This window comes from Palaemon carinicauda, chromosome 27 (genome assembly GCF_036898095.1).
Source record: "Palaemon carinicauda isolate YSFRI2023 chromosome 27, ASM3689809v2, whole genome shotgun sequence".
NCBI classification, from domain to species: Eukaryota; Metazoa; Arthropoda; class Malacostraca; order Decapoda; family Palaemonidae; genus Palaemon; species Palaemon carinicauda.
The window spans coordinates 15983993-15998967 of NC_090751.1; the positions used below are offsets into that span (position 1 = coordinate 15983993).

Below are 14975 nucleotides of genomic sequence, written 5' to 3' on the forward strand. Positions count from 1 at the left end.
AACAAACCAATTACAGACATATGAGTTGTGTTTCCGTATTGGTCGAAGGACAAGGACCGATCCCGGATGTGTGCGGTATTTAGCCGTTTTGGTCTTGTTATAATGGAGTTCTGCCGTATTGACAGAAGGTTACTTATACGAGAATGAGTAACTTAATTGTTCGAGTGATGGATGAAGAGTCCAGGTTCAGGAAAAGCTTCGGTGTTTGAGAATTTTCATGTTATTTTAGTTGAAATTTCTTCCAGAAATATTATTATTATTATTATTATTATTATTATTATTATTATTATTATTATTAGCTGTGCTACAATCCTAGTTGAAAAGCAGGATGCTATAAGCCCAAGGGTGTACACAGGAACAAATAGTCCAGTGAGGAAAGAAAACAAGGAAATAGATAAACTATATGAGACGTATTGAATAAAGAATAGGAAATATCGTAAGATCAGTAAGGTTAAAATAAATCTGCCATATATAAACCATGAATAGAGGTTCTATTAACCTGTTCAACATAAAAACATTCAATACAAATTTGAACTTTTGAATTTCCACTGATTCAATATCCTGATCAAAAGATCATTCCACAATCTGGTCACAGCTGGAAATAAAATTTCTAGAATATTATATACTGTTAAACCTTATGATAGAGATGGCAGGTCTGTTCGAATTAAATGCATAGCTATTACAACGCACAAGATGGTACCGTCTGGGAAGATCGGAATGCAAAGGATGGTCAGAGTTATAAAAAGTCTTATGTAACGTGCTTAAAAAAACTAACTAAACGACGGTGCCAGAGATTAATATCTAGATCAGGCATAAGAGATTTAATAGACCGCGAAGTTCAACAAATTAAGATTAGAGTCAGCAACCGAAGAATGAGCCAGAATAGTGCTCGAAAAAGGTAGAATGAAAGAAATGAAACATTTCTTCTGAATAGATTGATCACCGGAAAGATTAATTCTAACAGAATTCTTTTATTTTAGTTGTATGTCTATATGTATGTGTATATATATATATATATATATATATGTATATATATACACACGCATTTATATTATAGGTTGAAAAGGGTATACTTCAGATTAAATCACACAGGCATATGAGAGAGAGAGAGAGAGAGAGAGAGAGAGAGAGAGAGATGTGTCAAATCTGACGACTTCTCGGCCACTTAACTTTTTCATGTAATATGAAGTCTTTAGTGAGAGTTATACAATAAATCCTGCGTCAGTTTTATTTACAGAAACTGAGAATATAGAGAAAATAGGAAATTGTACTGAAGAACGCTTTTAAGGTATATCATTGCATTGGATTACCTTGGTTTATGACCAAACTGAATTCTGCTTCAGAGGAACCCGTGCGAGATACAACCAAATTAGAATTGAGATCGATATACGAAGTATGAGAACAAATAGAAAGAAACCCGTCAAAGACAATAGATTCGAGATAATAGATTTTATTTGATATCCAAAACTCAATCATATGTAACGCAATCTTAAATTCAAGAAATGAAGTCAAGCCTAAAGTAGATATCTCACGGAAAAGTTTAAAATAGGGCTGAATTTGAAACAAAATTGGATTTAGTTAGAAACTATTCATATGTTAGAGAATAAGCTTAACAACCAACCCTTGCTTTTATTTTATTAATGCATCCATTCTATTAAAAGACATTGTTTTAGTTTGAGTCTTTAATGGCTTCCCTCCCCACCTTGGAGTGTGCAGTGCTCTCTTATTTGGGATATTTTCCCTCGTGTTTGCTTTTCTGATTGAACTTCCGCCCACCACACAAGGGAAAGGAAAGGCACTTGAACCGGATGTGTGGAAAGAACAAAATGGAATTATTTTCCTTTCTTCTTTTCTATTTGGAATTCGAGGTTATATATGTTAATTTTGAGGAAAGCAGTGCTATGACGTTTTCCTGGTCAGTGATTATGTAAAATTAAATAGTTTTCATGAATCTCCCCGATATAATAAAGAGTAAGTGTCTTGATATATATATATATATATATATATACACGCTCAGCTCTCCTCGTCCCTCTGTAGGGGAGGAGGAAGAGTCATACTCTGGTGAGAGGGATCTGCATGTGTGTGTGCATATCTATCTGAATATATGGCCGTCATTTTGACAGGTTGCGTACACTGTCTTCCATGGTTTTATTTGTGTTAAAATGTTATGTAAACTCTAAAGAAATAATTTCGATTATAGTTCTTGCATGTGTTCATATGAATATAGTTTATCAGCCAAACGGAAATGAGAAGAATATTTCGTTGTTTATCTGTAGATACAGAAGAAATAATTGTCGTTAGCTATGAAACAAATAATAACTGTGATGAAATGGATCAGGATGACGAAATGGGATTTACGAAAGAGTCCCACGCAATACACTAGTGTTGGCAATAGCCAGGTTAAATTGACTACAAAGTGACGGTCAATAAATATCCCATCATACAGAGAGGATTAATAGACGTATGCATCACCCCCCTCCCTATCAGTTTGAAAAATTCTTAAAAGTTATAATTGATAAGAGATATTCTCACTTTTACGTGGTATTAATAGTTTTTGCTACGTATGTATCACCCCCCCCTATCTGTTTGAAAAATTCTTAAAAGTTTTAATTGATAAGAGATTTTCTCACTTTTACGTGGTATTAATAGTTTTTGCTACGTATGCATCACCCCCCTATCTGTTTGAAAAATTCTTAAAAGTCATAATTGATAAAAATATTCTCACTTTTACGTAGTATTAATAGTTTTTGCTACGTATGCATCACCCCCCTATCTATTTGAAAAATTCTTAAAAGTCATAATTGATAAAAATATTCTCACTTTTACGTAGTATTAATAGTTTTTGCTACGTATGCATCACCCCCCTATCTGTTTGAAAAATTCTTAAAAGTCATAATTGATAAAAACATTCTCACTTTTACGTAGTATTAATAGTTTTTGCTACGTATGCATCACCCCCCTATCTATTTGAAAAATTCTTAAAAGTCATAATTGATAAAAATATTCTCACTTTTACGTGGTATTAATAGTTTTTGCTACGTATGCATCACCCCCCTATCTATTTGAAAAATTCTTAAAAGTCATAATTGATAAAAATATTCTCACTTTTACGTGGTATTAATAGTTTTTGCTACGTATGCATCACCCCCCTATCTATTTGAAAAATTCTTAAAAGTTATAATTGATATGAGATATTCTCACTTATACGTGGTATTAATAGTTTTTGCTACGTATGCATCACCCCCTATCTGTTTGAAAAAATCTTAAAAGTTATAATTGATAAGAGATATTCTCACTTTTACGTAATATTAATAGTCTTTGCTATTCATATCCTCTGTTCAATTTATGTATTCATAAATGTTTTAATTTTTTGAATGAAGTTTATTTTTAATGACCCTTTTCACGCATCCACTTGAAAACCAACCAACCTGCGTCATCGACCCTTTTTTTGTTATTCCCGAATAATATTGCACTTCAGGGTAATGGGTTTTGGCGAAAGGGTCGTCCACTACTCGCCTTTATTTATAAACCTGTTATCTTCGAAATGGATCATGTCCAAGTATTTCAACAGGTAATGGATTCCTCTTGAGGATGTCACTGGGACCTTTTGGCAGCGGAGGCTTCGGGTGAAGATTAGATTTTTATGACCTGTTGTCGATGATATTAATATCATCTTTTTTTTTCCACTTGTGGAATATGAAGCTATTGCTCGTTTCATTCCAGGGACTGAATGTCTCGAATATCACTTTAATAATTTAGGCTTTATGTCTTTTGTTCGCTAATGTTTTACGACTTTCTGCAGTTTTCAATTAAAGAGAATGTAATTCCTAACCATTATTATTGAACTATTTTTAATTTGAATGAAATTAGGGTATATTCATTTCTCTGCGTTTCCCTAATGACTTGAAAAAGTTTAGTTTTCATATCAAGTTTTCGATATCTTATGCTATGATTTTTATAGGTCCACTTCGCCCCATTTTCAATGAAGAACTAACTCGATTTCATAAATATTTTTCACAAGTCAAATTTGAAACTCCATCTATATCTGTCGTTTCCTTTGTTACTTACTTACTTAGACGAAAAACTAAAGAAAAAATTTGTTTTTTATATTTTTCTATATGTTTTCACCTATAGAATGTGAAAATCTCTCGTCTTGAGTTTCACAGGTTAGTCAATGAAGTAGTTATGACCCCAGATGTCACCTGATGTCTATTAAAAGTTAGACATATGTTAACATTAAACGATAATGATTCATTGTACTGTAGTTATCCTCATTGTACTGTAGTTATCCTCTATTCTATAGACCTTGGTTATCCTCATCTCGATGATCAGTAATTGGGAATTGTAAATGTTATGTTATCCTTGTTTATGTTGATTTTTTTTCATTGAAATACATATTTTCGTTTTATGCTGTTTTTCTTTTAATATTTTAGTTTTTTTCCGTATTTTCCTTTTTTATATTAATATTGATGATTTTTTTTTCTTTAATTTTTAATTATTTTTTTTTTTATTCATATATGTCGTCGTTCGTGGATTTTAGTATATAAGTTAACCCTAATGGTATTTTGAAATGAACAAAATATTTTTAAACCTCTTCTGTATCATCAACACTCCCATCTTTTCGAACCGTCCTTCGCATACCGATCGTCCATTGTTATCCCTTGTCGTGTTCCCTCTCCTTCTCCCCTCTGTTAATCTTCTAATATTTGCCCTCCTCTCCTTAACCCCTCTCTTGGGCCCTTTACCACTCCCCTCATCCCCTCATCTTGCTTTCCATCTCCCTACTCCTTTCTTTCCCTTTTCCTTTCTTTCAACCTTCTCATTATCATTATCCCCCTTCTCCCTTCGTTTTTCAGAAACCTTGCACCTCATCAGCATAATTTTCTTCTTTTCTTTCGCCTATCCGAATCACCATCATCACCATTATTCTCTCTCCTTTTATATGCACCCAGACTTTTTCCCTTCATTCCTGTTCAAGTTTACATACACACCTTTTTCGCATGTTTTTCATTTCTTACCCATCTCTTCCATTTCACTTCTTTCTTTCCCCTCTTCCATTATCACCGCCGTTTCCTTCTTTGCTTTTATCCTGAGGGGAAGTGAGAGGGGAAAGTGGGAGGGTCATTACAATTCTAGCGGCATAACCATCGCCACGTTACGTCCGTGACTTGGGCCTCGTGTTGTCGGTCGAACGAAGAACTGGGTTTCCTTCTGAACGAGTCCCAATGCGTATACTTCTCTGATTCTTTGTTTCGTTGTTCAAACGTTTGCTTCGAATCTAGCATCATGGGTTCCTAAGGAAAAGGTAGATTCAAGTCTTCAACCTAACTTGCCACTCGATAGGCATAAATTATTATTATTATGACTATTATTGTCAGAACGAGTCCCAATGCGTATACTTCTCTTGATTCTTTGTTTCGTTGTTCAAACGTTTGCTTCGAATCTAGCATCTTGGGCTCCTAAGGAAAATGTAGATTCAAGTCTTCAACCTAACTTGCCACTCGATAGGCATAAATTATTATTATTATGACTATTATTGTCAGAACGAGTCCCAATGCGTATACTTCTCTGATTCTTTGTTTCGTTGTTCAAACGTTTGCTTCGAATCTAGCATCTTGGGCTCCTAAGGAAAAGGTAGATTTAAGTCTTCAACCTAATTTGCCACTTGATAGGCATAAATTATTATTATTATGATTATTATTGTCAGAACGAGTCCCAATGCGTGTACTTCTCTGATTCTTTGTTTCGTTGTTCAAACGTTTGCTTCGAATCTAGCATCTTGGGCTCCTAAGGAAAAGGTAGATTTAAGTCTTCAACCTAATTTGCCACTTGATAGGCATAAATTATTATTATTATGATTATTATTGTCAGAACGAGTCCCAATGCGTGTACTTCTCTGATTCTTTGTTTCGTTGTTCAAACGTTTGCTTCGAATCTAGCATCTTGGGCTCCTAAGGAAAAGGTAGATTTAAGTCTTCAACCTAATTTGCCACTTGATAGGCATAAATTATTATTATTATGATTATTATTGTCAGAACGAGTCCCAATGCGTGTACTTCTCTGATTCTTTGTTTCGTTGTTCAAACGTTTGCTTCGAATCTAGCATCTTGGGCTCCTAAGGAAAAGGTAGATTTAAGTCTTCAACCTAATTTGCCACTTGATAGGCATAAATTATTATTATTATGATTATTATTGTCAGAACGAGTCCCAATGCGTGTACTTCTCTGATTCTTTGTTTCGTTGTTCAAACGTTTGCTTCGAATCTAGCATCTTGGGCTCCTAAGGAAAAGGTAGATTTAAGTCTTCAACCTAATTTGCCACTCGATAGGCATAAATTATTATTATTATGATTATTATTGTCATAAATTATTCATATATGAAAAAGGGATATATTTATAGGCTTTAAGGACTTCTATTAATAAAGAAAAAAATTGTATAAGTTTTTTCGAGACTGTATCAGCAAATGAATAATTGGTCAAGTTTATCCTTTTGAATACTTTTTAAACACATAAATGAAGAGTAATTATCTCCTACACATTTCTCTGGGTGTAGGAGAAATTACTTGTATACTTTTACTTCTCATCTCGTCGTAGTGTTCTCACCATGAAAATATTTTCCTATTGAAATTTTTCGTGTGTTTCAAGGTTATAGTGGAGGGAGAGCTTTGAGATAAATATAGAATTAGGAAACTTTTCTTAGTGATGATGTTTTCAATGTATTTTTTTCCTAATTTATCACATTACAAATTGATGTTTTAACGTTCCCATTTTCCTGTACTTTTTTCGTTATTTTATTAGGAAAATCGTAGTATATTTTCATTTTTATCGTTATGTACCATTTGCAGTACCTCTTTATTTCCTGTGAAATATTTTTGAGGCTTCACTGGCTAAATTCATGAAAAGACAGCCAGTTCCTTGTGATGTGCAGTGCCTATCTAACTAAGGAAAGTGACCACTGCCGGTCCATACTGATTCCAGTAAGGTTATCCGCCGAAGACAGTTTGTTTATCGCCTTAAACTCAGTCCGTCACCTTACTGACAGTGACTTTATCGAGATTTAGGGGGCATTTCCTCCACACCCAAAGTTCTCGTTACTCCACCATGTTGCTCATTATATAGCCGTTAGCAAACATAGATTGCTAAGATATACCGCTTAGCACGGTAGTATACCGCCTAGCAGAGTAATATACCGCCCAGCCCTTTGCGTCAATGGGCGTAGGAGGAGATGATGATGAAGATGAAATATTTTAATGGGAAAATTGCACCTTAATCCTTTGTAGCATTTATAATATCTCTCTATTTTCTTGATTAGTTTTACCAGGAAAACTGTACAGCATTCTCATTCAGATAGTTGTAGTATTATCCTCTGAATTTTCCTATTAGTTACAAAGGCTTCCTGTTTAAGATTTTACGTTATTTCCCCCCGTAGAGATCCCGGAACTCTTAATTATAACTCTTTAAATTCTTTTTTTAATCATTAGAGCATATTTATCTTTCTTGTATATTTGACATAAAGAGCTCTCCCTAATGCCAGGTTCTCTAATTTTGAAATTTCTCAAGTACTGTATATGTTTCTGACAAGGCTAAGGCAGTTTTACATATAAAGTTACTTTTGTTTTACAATTTTTTTGGCTTCAGCATCCAGAACATTTTGAAGTAGTTGTTTGTTAAGGTATTGAAATAATTATGTATTATGATAATGAAATAAGTAATATTATTTCATGTGTCAAATACACGAGTAAAGTATGGTGTGACTACTTCAAACGTAGACGTGTTCTTTAGCACACCCCTATGTATGCCATCCAAATTTTAAGTGATGATTTGATTATCTCTATATGATAAAATCCAATATTTAGCCACGTATTTTTTTTCTGGGAGAGGACATGGCGACTATTAGCATTCTGCTTTTCCAATTAGGGTTGTAACTTGCTTGATATGATATAAAATAAACCCCACTTTTAGCCTTGTTGCCGTCCAGCTGGGGCAATCTCATTCCACTGGCTCCTATACAAGTAGACAAAAAGAAGGTACTTGCACAGAAATTCGGGATGGTGCATAACTTCCCTTGGGCTGGGCCTTTCTTTCTCGATCCCCTTTATATTACAGGTACCGTATCTGCGTAGTTTCCTCAGTCTATGTAATATATAACAACAGGAAAGTGTCATCATATCCCCAGAGTGCCTGGTGGGGTGTAGCGCGTAACCTGACCCGTGACCTTGTGGCATTGAATGTGATACCATTTGAATAGTCTTCTGTTTGCAAAGGACTTGTATTAGGGAATGAAGGGAGGACATTTCAGATGTAGGACTGTTGTGTTACAATGTATGATTTTGGTTTTCATACAATGTGATACATTTTTTTTCATACATCCTAAGCTGGTTGGTAAAAAGGTTGTTTATATTCGTGAAAAATTTTACGTAAAGGTTTTTATTATTATTATTATTACTATCCAAGCTACAACCCTAGTTGGAAAAGCAAGATGCTATAAGCCCAGGGGCTCCATCAGGGAAAAATAGCCCAGTGAGGAAAGGAAATAAATAAATGAAGAGAACAAATTAACAATAAATCATTCTAAAATAAGTAACAACGTCAAAACAGACATGTCATATATAAACTATTAACAACATCAAAAACAAATATGTCATAAATAAACTGATTCAAATACCGTATGCCAGTACAGAGCAAATTATCAGCTGCGGAGATTATTATCTTACGAATACTAAATAAACTGTAAATGTTAATACCTTCTAAGCCTTTATAGAAAAAAGAACAACTCTTAAATAAATGTTGTTTCTTACTCATATCTTTGGTCGATGTCTTGTGTGACAGAATGCAAAAGCCGCGGGAGACTTCCTCAACTGCAGAGCTCGTCTCAAAACATAACATTTTATGTCACTCCTGCAGTTGGACGACTGGCGTCGTCTTAAGGAGCTTTCCTGGCACTTGTTGAATCCCACACGTGTGAACATTCCATTTGCTCTTTTAACTTACTTTATATGGTTTGGTATATATATGACATGTCTGTTTTGACGTTGTTACTTAGTTTAGAATGATTTAGTGTTAATTTGTTCTCTTCATTTATTTATTTCCTTATTTCCTTTCCTCACTGGGCTATTTTTCCCTGTTGGAGCCCCTGGGCTTATAGCATCTTGCTTTTCCAACTAGGGTTGTAGCTTTGATAGTAATGATAATAATAATACTGTTTTCTTATTTTTTTTTTAATCATAAGTTGTTGTTATATTTATACTTGAAATGTTCCATATACTTTTAGTGAATTTGTAGGATTTTTTTTTTAGTTATGAAAAGAATAGTATGCTTTCTGGGAATAACATTGTTTGGATTTTCTTAATCAATTTAATCGACATGTTTAGTCTCTATTTTTGTTTCTATTTTACATACTCTGCAGACAATTCTCACAACCGTTAGGTAGAATCGGATTTCAGCATTTACCATGAAACCTGGTGGGGAGTTATTGAATTTAATAATTAAACACCTTTGATCTCTTTTCAAGGAATTCGTGTTGAGACTCACTCCACATTATGTGTGCATGTGGGCTGTACATGTGGTGATAATGATTTCGTTATCACAACCGTTCGTTTGTTAGGTGTTCGTTTTTCAAGGTTGGTCTGAAATATTGGAAAGGTATTACCCCTCGCTTCTTTTCTTTTTGCGCTTGTTGGAGAATTGGCAATGATACTCCATTAGGTAAATGTGTTTCTAGTATCAAGTTTATGAACATCGGATCCTCCCTGACTGTAGCATCCTGTTGTATAAAGTACTCGGTATGCAAGTGAATTCTAACAGTTTTGCCTTCACTTTCATAAGGGCCAATGATACACAGTATTCAATAAGTTTTTTTTTCCCAGTTGTTTCAGATTGTGGAGTGATCTTTATAAATTGGTGATTGATTCAGTGGAACTTCGGGATTGAATTTCTTATGTTTTTCTGTTGAACAGGTTCACATAAGTCACGTTTCACACTTTATATATGACAGCTATTTTCACATCTCTTTGAGAGCTTATGCAGACGCAAGGCTAACTCGAAGTTATAGCCACTGTACTTGACGTGAAACAAGCTAAAACTACTTTTGCTATATTAAAGAAAATATGTTTTTATTTTTATTTTACCAATAGTTCAATAGTGTGGTGATGGCAAGAGTACTCGGTAAAGTCGTGCCTTTGCATCATTTCTACTCTGGTTGAATATATTGAGTGTGAGGTCACTGAGTATGTCCTACTCCAAAAGTTGAAGGGTCGAGGGTCAGCAGTTCTTCCTTAAAGTAATGCCACCTCCTCCTCACAAGTATTTGTTGTCAGAGGTATGATGCTGATGGAATAGATTACCTGTGATTTCAATTGAATGGTTGGTTGGGCACGTTCTTTTAAGAGGTAAATGATTCCTTTATTAAAACTGGTGCTACATCGTTGTGCAGATGAAATCGCATTGATATTGCATGTAAGTTGATAAAAATAATCCGATTTATGTTATCTCAAAGATACGCAAATGGAGTCTTCCTGAAAATGCTCGTCATCCTTCCGAATGGCTCACGTGTAACGTATACATTATACTGTAAAGTTACAGCTGTTATTTTTCATTTGCGTTGTTCTCTTCGTGTTATTGCGAAACTATTTAGAAGCATTTGGTAACATTACCCTCTTGATGAGTTACAGAAGCCTGAACGCAAAAGAATGTCTTAAGCATTGGTGAAGGTCATGACTTCATTCTTTAATCTGTTTGCTGTTGTTTTACTTTCTTGAAAGGAGTTTTTATGATAGCATGGTCCGTGTTTGTGAGTTTGTGTAAATCCGCTTAGAAATCTGTTTATCAACTGTTAACCTTTTTAAAATGAATTATTCTTTTGCGTACAGCATTATACGCCCATGTTGAAGATTCGTCGGCTGCATGCCTTGTCGTCTGTAGATATATACTCTTCGTGTGCGAGTCTACCAGCTTTGATGGCGGTGCGTATGTTGGTGGTGAGACGGCGTTGGTGAATGGGGGAGACTACCGTGAGTGGGGTTGGGTACTGGTGGTATAGGAGGAGGAGTAGGAGATGGAGTTGGTGGAGGACGTCAACTCCACCACCACCACTAGCTGCCTGCTGCTAGCTCTCTGCCTCATACATACACACGCACTCACGTATTCACCCTCCCTGTGAGCCCTCCCTCTTCCCTCCTCCACTAGTTGGTTAGCCACCACCACGTCCACACCTTACTTCGCGCTCGGCTCTTACGTTTTGCTCTTCCACCTCGAACTCGGCGTTTTTTAATACCTGGTTTGAGCAGAAGGGAATCTTTTCATTAATCGTTTCTCCGTGCTGTTCAGAGAAGAGGGACTTCGATGAAAGTACCACCATGCCGACGAAGTGTTGTCTTGTGACTTCGTGTGAGATTACGGTGATGCCCTTCGGAAGGGGAAACTGGGAGATGAGCGAAGGCGGCCGTTACTGTAGTAGTTACAGGAGGGGGGACGACTCTCAACACCAGCAGGAGGAGCAACTCAGCTGTATTATTACGCCGACGCTCAGTGCTGTAGGTGATCGTGCATCTTTAGGGCATTCTCAATATGTCGTGGTGTCGTTGTAGTCTCCCGAAGAAGGAAGGAAAGTGTACCTCCGTCAGCAGGGAGTAAATAATAGTTTCCTGCTTAGTGTTCGTGTACATAAACAACAACAGCAATGTGTATCTGTGATTTATATAATTAAGTTAACCTTTTTCGTCCAAAACCGGCCGAAAAGTAGCTTATTCCCCTTCAGTATTTTAACCCTGGGGCGGGAACTACTACCCCATCTCCCTTGCTTTTGGGGGATTCGACTACTCTTGATAGTGGGCTCTATGACGCGACTACGTAAGGTTGCAAGTCGCCCTTTTTCATCCCATGACAATGTGAACGACCTTGATCTTCAGGGATGTACGTTTGTGGGACTCAAGTGTATAAGTTAAGCTTTGGGTGATTCATTGTTCTTTCATATAGACTGTGCAAATATCCTATTAGACAGAATAACTGATTTGCTGTTACCCTTAACGATCTGTATTAAAAGAAGAGTAGGTTTGTGTGTTCGTTTGTCTGTCTGCGGGAGTGCGAGTTCGTCGAAGTTCGCTTAGCTGTTAAGACCTGAAGCGAAGTGTTCATTCGTCCGTATGTTCGCTGCGTGGTTGTCTACATTGAGAGTGGGAATAAAGTAACAACACTTGTGAGTATTTGTGTGTGTAGCCGAAGAAACTCTTCGTTTCTTCTCTCTTAATCTCTCCCCATCGGAGTACAATCAAAGGAAGTGGAAAACCCAACAAGCCTATCACCTTTATGGCCAACAGAACTTGATTTGATACTGGTTTTATTTAAAAAAAAATAAGAAGGTATTTTTAGAGCAGAAATTAAGTCGTGAACATCCACCAGTATTATCTCCATCCTTAATCTAGTGTTTTGATAATTGAAAATATCTTGATTGTTGGTGAATTTTGCTTATTTGCACATGCTCAGTTATTCGTTTCACAAGGTGTATCTGAACGGTCTTAGAAGCGTACGAAAATTTTAAAATTCTGCTCAAGTGTCTCAATGGTTCCCCCCGTCGTTCCCTCTCTTCCAGTGTGAGTGTACGCTCCATTATGACACTAGACGATTGGTTATGGGAAAAGTACAGAAAGTGAAGGAAGTAGCCTTGTATTGATTTTTTTGTCTGGTTGTGTAGGTTCATATACAGTACTGAATTTTGAAAGCAATTATTAGTGTATATTAGAAGAGTGCAAGATACAAAAAAATAACAGGAAGTCGTTGCTATTCTGAAAATCGAAAACAAACATCGGTTCGTCAGCTGATTTAGAAGCATTTCCTGGATAAACTTATATTTTCTGAGTTTTCTTTCTTCTTCATGATTTTTGGTAAGTATTATAACAGTTTGTTGTGTAGTTAGCAATTGCAATATCATTTATTGATGTTTTTGGTAGATTAATTGATACAAAAATTCTGAAAAAGGCAATGTGTGGCAATTGCAGTAGGGACCAGCCTGAGTTACCTGGTACTAATTTGAAAGAAGAACGGAAGTTGATCGTTTCCTATTTCAACTAAAATTTGATCGTCCATTCACATTTTCTATGAATATGGATGAGGCCTGGTATTGAATGTAGTAAAGAATAAGAAATAGAAAAAAAAATATGGGCAAACTAGTTTGAATTCAATGGAAGATAAAGGAGGATGATGATTAATAAATTAATTTATTTCATAGATATTGATTAAATAATCTTTCATTAGTAAATATGTTTGAGACCTAAATAGTTTACTAGAAGTTATGTTATGATTTGTCAGATAGAAAAATTGACTTCCTCGACACATGCTTACGTGTCTGTCGTTGGTAAAAAAGTTGTTTCTCGTCCTTGGTATATCGTGTAAAATATTGTCTAGCCAGTTATGTAGTTCATATCGTGTTTGAATGTTTTCTAGCCAATTCAGCAGTTCCTGCCGTGTAGTCAGACATTATCCTGCCGATTATGTAGTGGATTTCATGTGGTCAGGTATTACTTAGCCAGTTATGTACGTTAGTGCATGAAGCATTGCACATGGTAGGAACTCGTCTAGCCAGTCCAAACTTCAGCAAGCGATGGTCTATGATGTAATACATGAATTTTCGTTGTGAAATTGGAGAAATAGATCAAATTGTATGGAAATGGAAGGGTAATGTAGAAATGTATATGGTTCTGGTATGTTGAGGAAGGAGGACCTAATGATGAATTCTCCAAGACAACTAAAATTTGTTTATATATAAGGTGGTGAAATTGGAGAAATAGATAAAATTGTATGGAAATGGAAGGGTAATGTAGAAATGTATATGGTTCTGGTATGTTGAGGAAAGTGGACCAAATAATGAATTCTCCAAGACAACTAAAATTTGTTTATATATAAAGTGGTGCTTTTATTTTATCTAGCGGCCTTCTAGCTTTTTCTTCGAACAAATTTATCGATTTCTGGTCCAAGGATTATTTTACTGGTTTTCACTAGATATGCTCTTGCAGTTCTTAAAACACCAGTCTTTAATTAAATCCTTCACACACACACATTAAATATATATATATATATATATATAGAAGGTGGTGCAACAGCGGTACATTAAGTATTTTTTTTAGCAAGTCTTCAAGGATGAGATTAAAGGGGCCCACCCGTTTTATAGCGTAGTACTCCATTCCACTCAACCATTAGCCGGTACTCTTTTACAAAAGTTTAATGATAGCCAATAGATATAACAATTCACCAGTGTTTATATATATATATATATATATATTATATATATATATATATATATATAATGTATACATATTTATATATATATATATATATATATAGAGAGAGAGAGAGACAGACAGACAGACAGACAGACAGACAGACAGACAGACAGACAGACTTAGTTCCCACCAAGTCATAGTTTTCCATTGCCCGAAACCTTTGAACTTTTAACTAGCAAGCTACGAAGTTAAGCTTATTGCTGGGAAACCCTGTCTGTGCAATATAGAAATTTCCATTATATCCCTCGTTCGTCTTTATTGATGATCCGTTGTTCCAGCTACTGGTCCGAACTTTGCTTTTTCACGAAACGCCGGAAATGAAAAAAAGAAAAAAAAAATGGCCGTGGCCATATCCAGTTTTCGGGTGGTAAGGGTATCGGCTTGAGAAAGCTGTTCAGCCTTGATGCCGTTACATGCCTGCCAAGGCTCTCAACTTGTGGTTTAGGGCATTTCGTTTACAATTAGGTTGAGTAAGCTTACTAGAAGTCCATTGGAAACCTTTTTAGTCGGTGGTTGTATGCTCATTCAAGCTATATAATCTGTGAATTTTTTATGGAAATTATAAAAATTGGAATTTCTTTTATATATATATATATATATATATATACACATAAATATATATATATATATATATACATAAATATATATATATATATATATATATGTATGTATGTATGTGTATATATATATATATATATATAAA

General features: G+C 35.3%; 1 protein-coding gene across 7 annotated transcripts in view; it reads left to right on the forward strand.

Moving 5' to 3' along the window:
• LOC137620550 (serine/threonine-protein kinase WNK1-like) overlaps window positions 1–14975 on the forward strand; it is a 524046-nt gene that overhangs the window by 278771 nt on the left and 230300 nt on the right. Inside the window, exons 1-2 of one of the 7 annotated variants that reach the window (XM_068350802.1) lie at window positions 11170–11530; window positions 12586–12877. The exons of 5 other annotated variants lie outside the window; for them this stretch is intronic. The gene's annotated coding sequence lies outside the window, so the exon portion shown is untranslated. Of the gene's footprint in view, window positions 1–11169; window positions 11531–12585; window positions 12878–14975 lie in introns of those variants that run through there. One more of the 7 variants, XM_068350803.1, reaches the window with a different exon arrangement.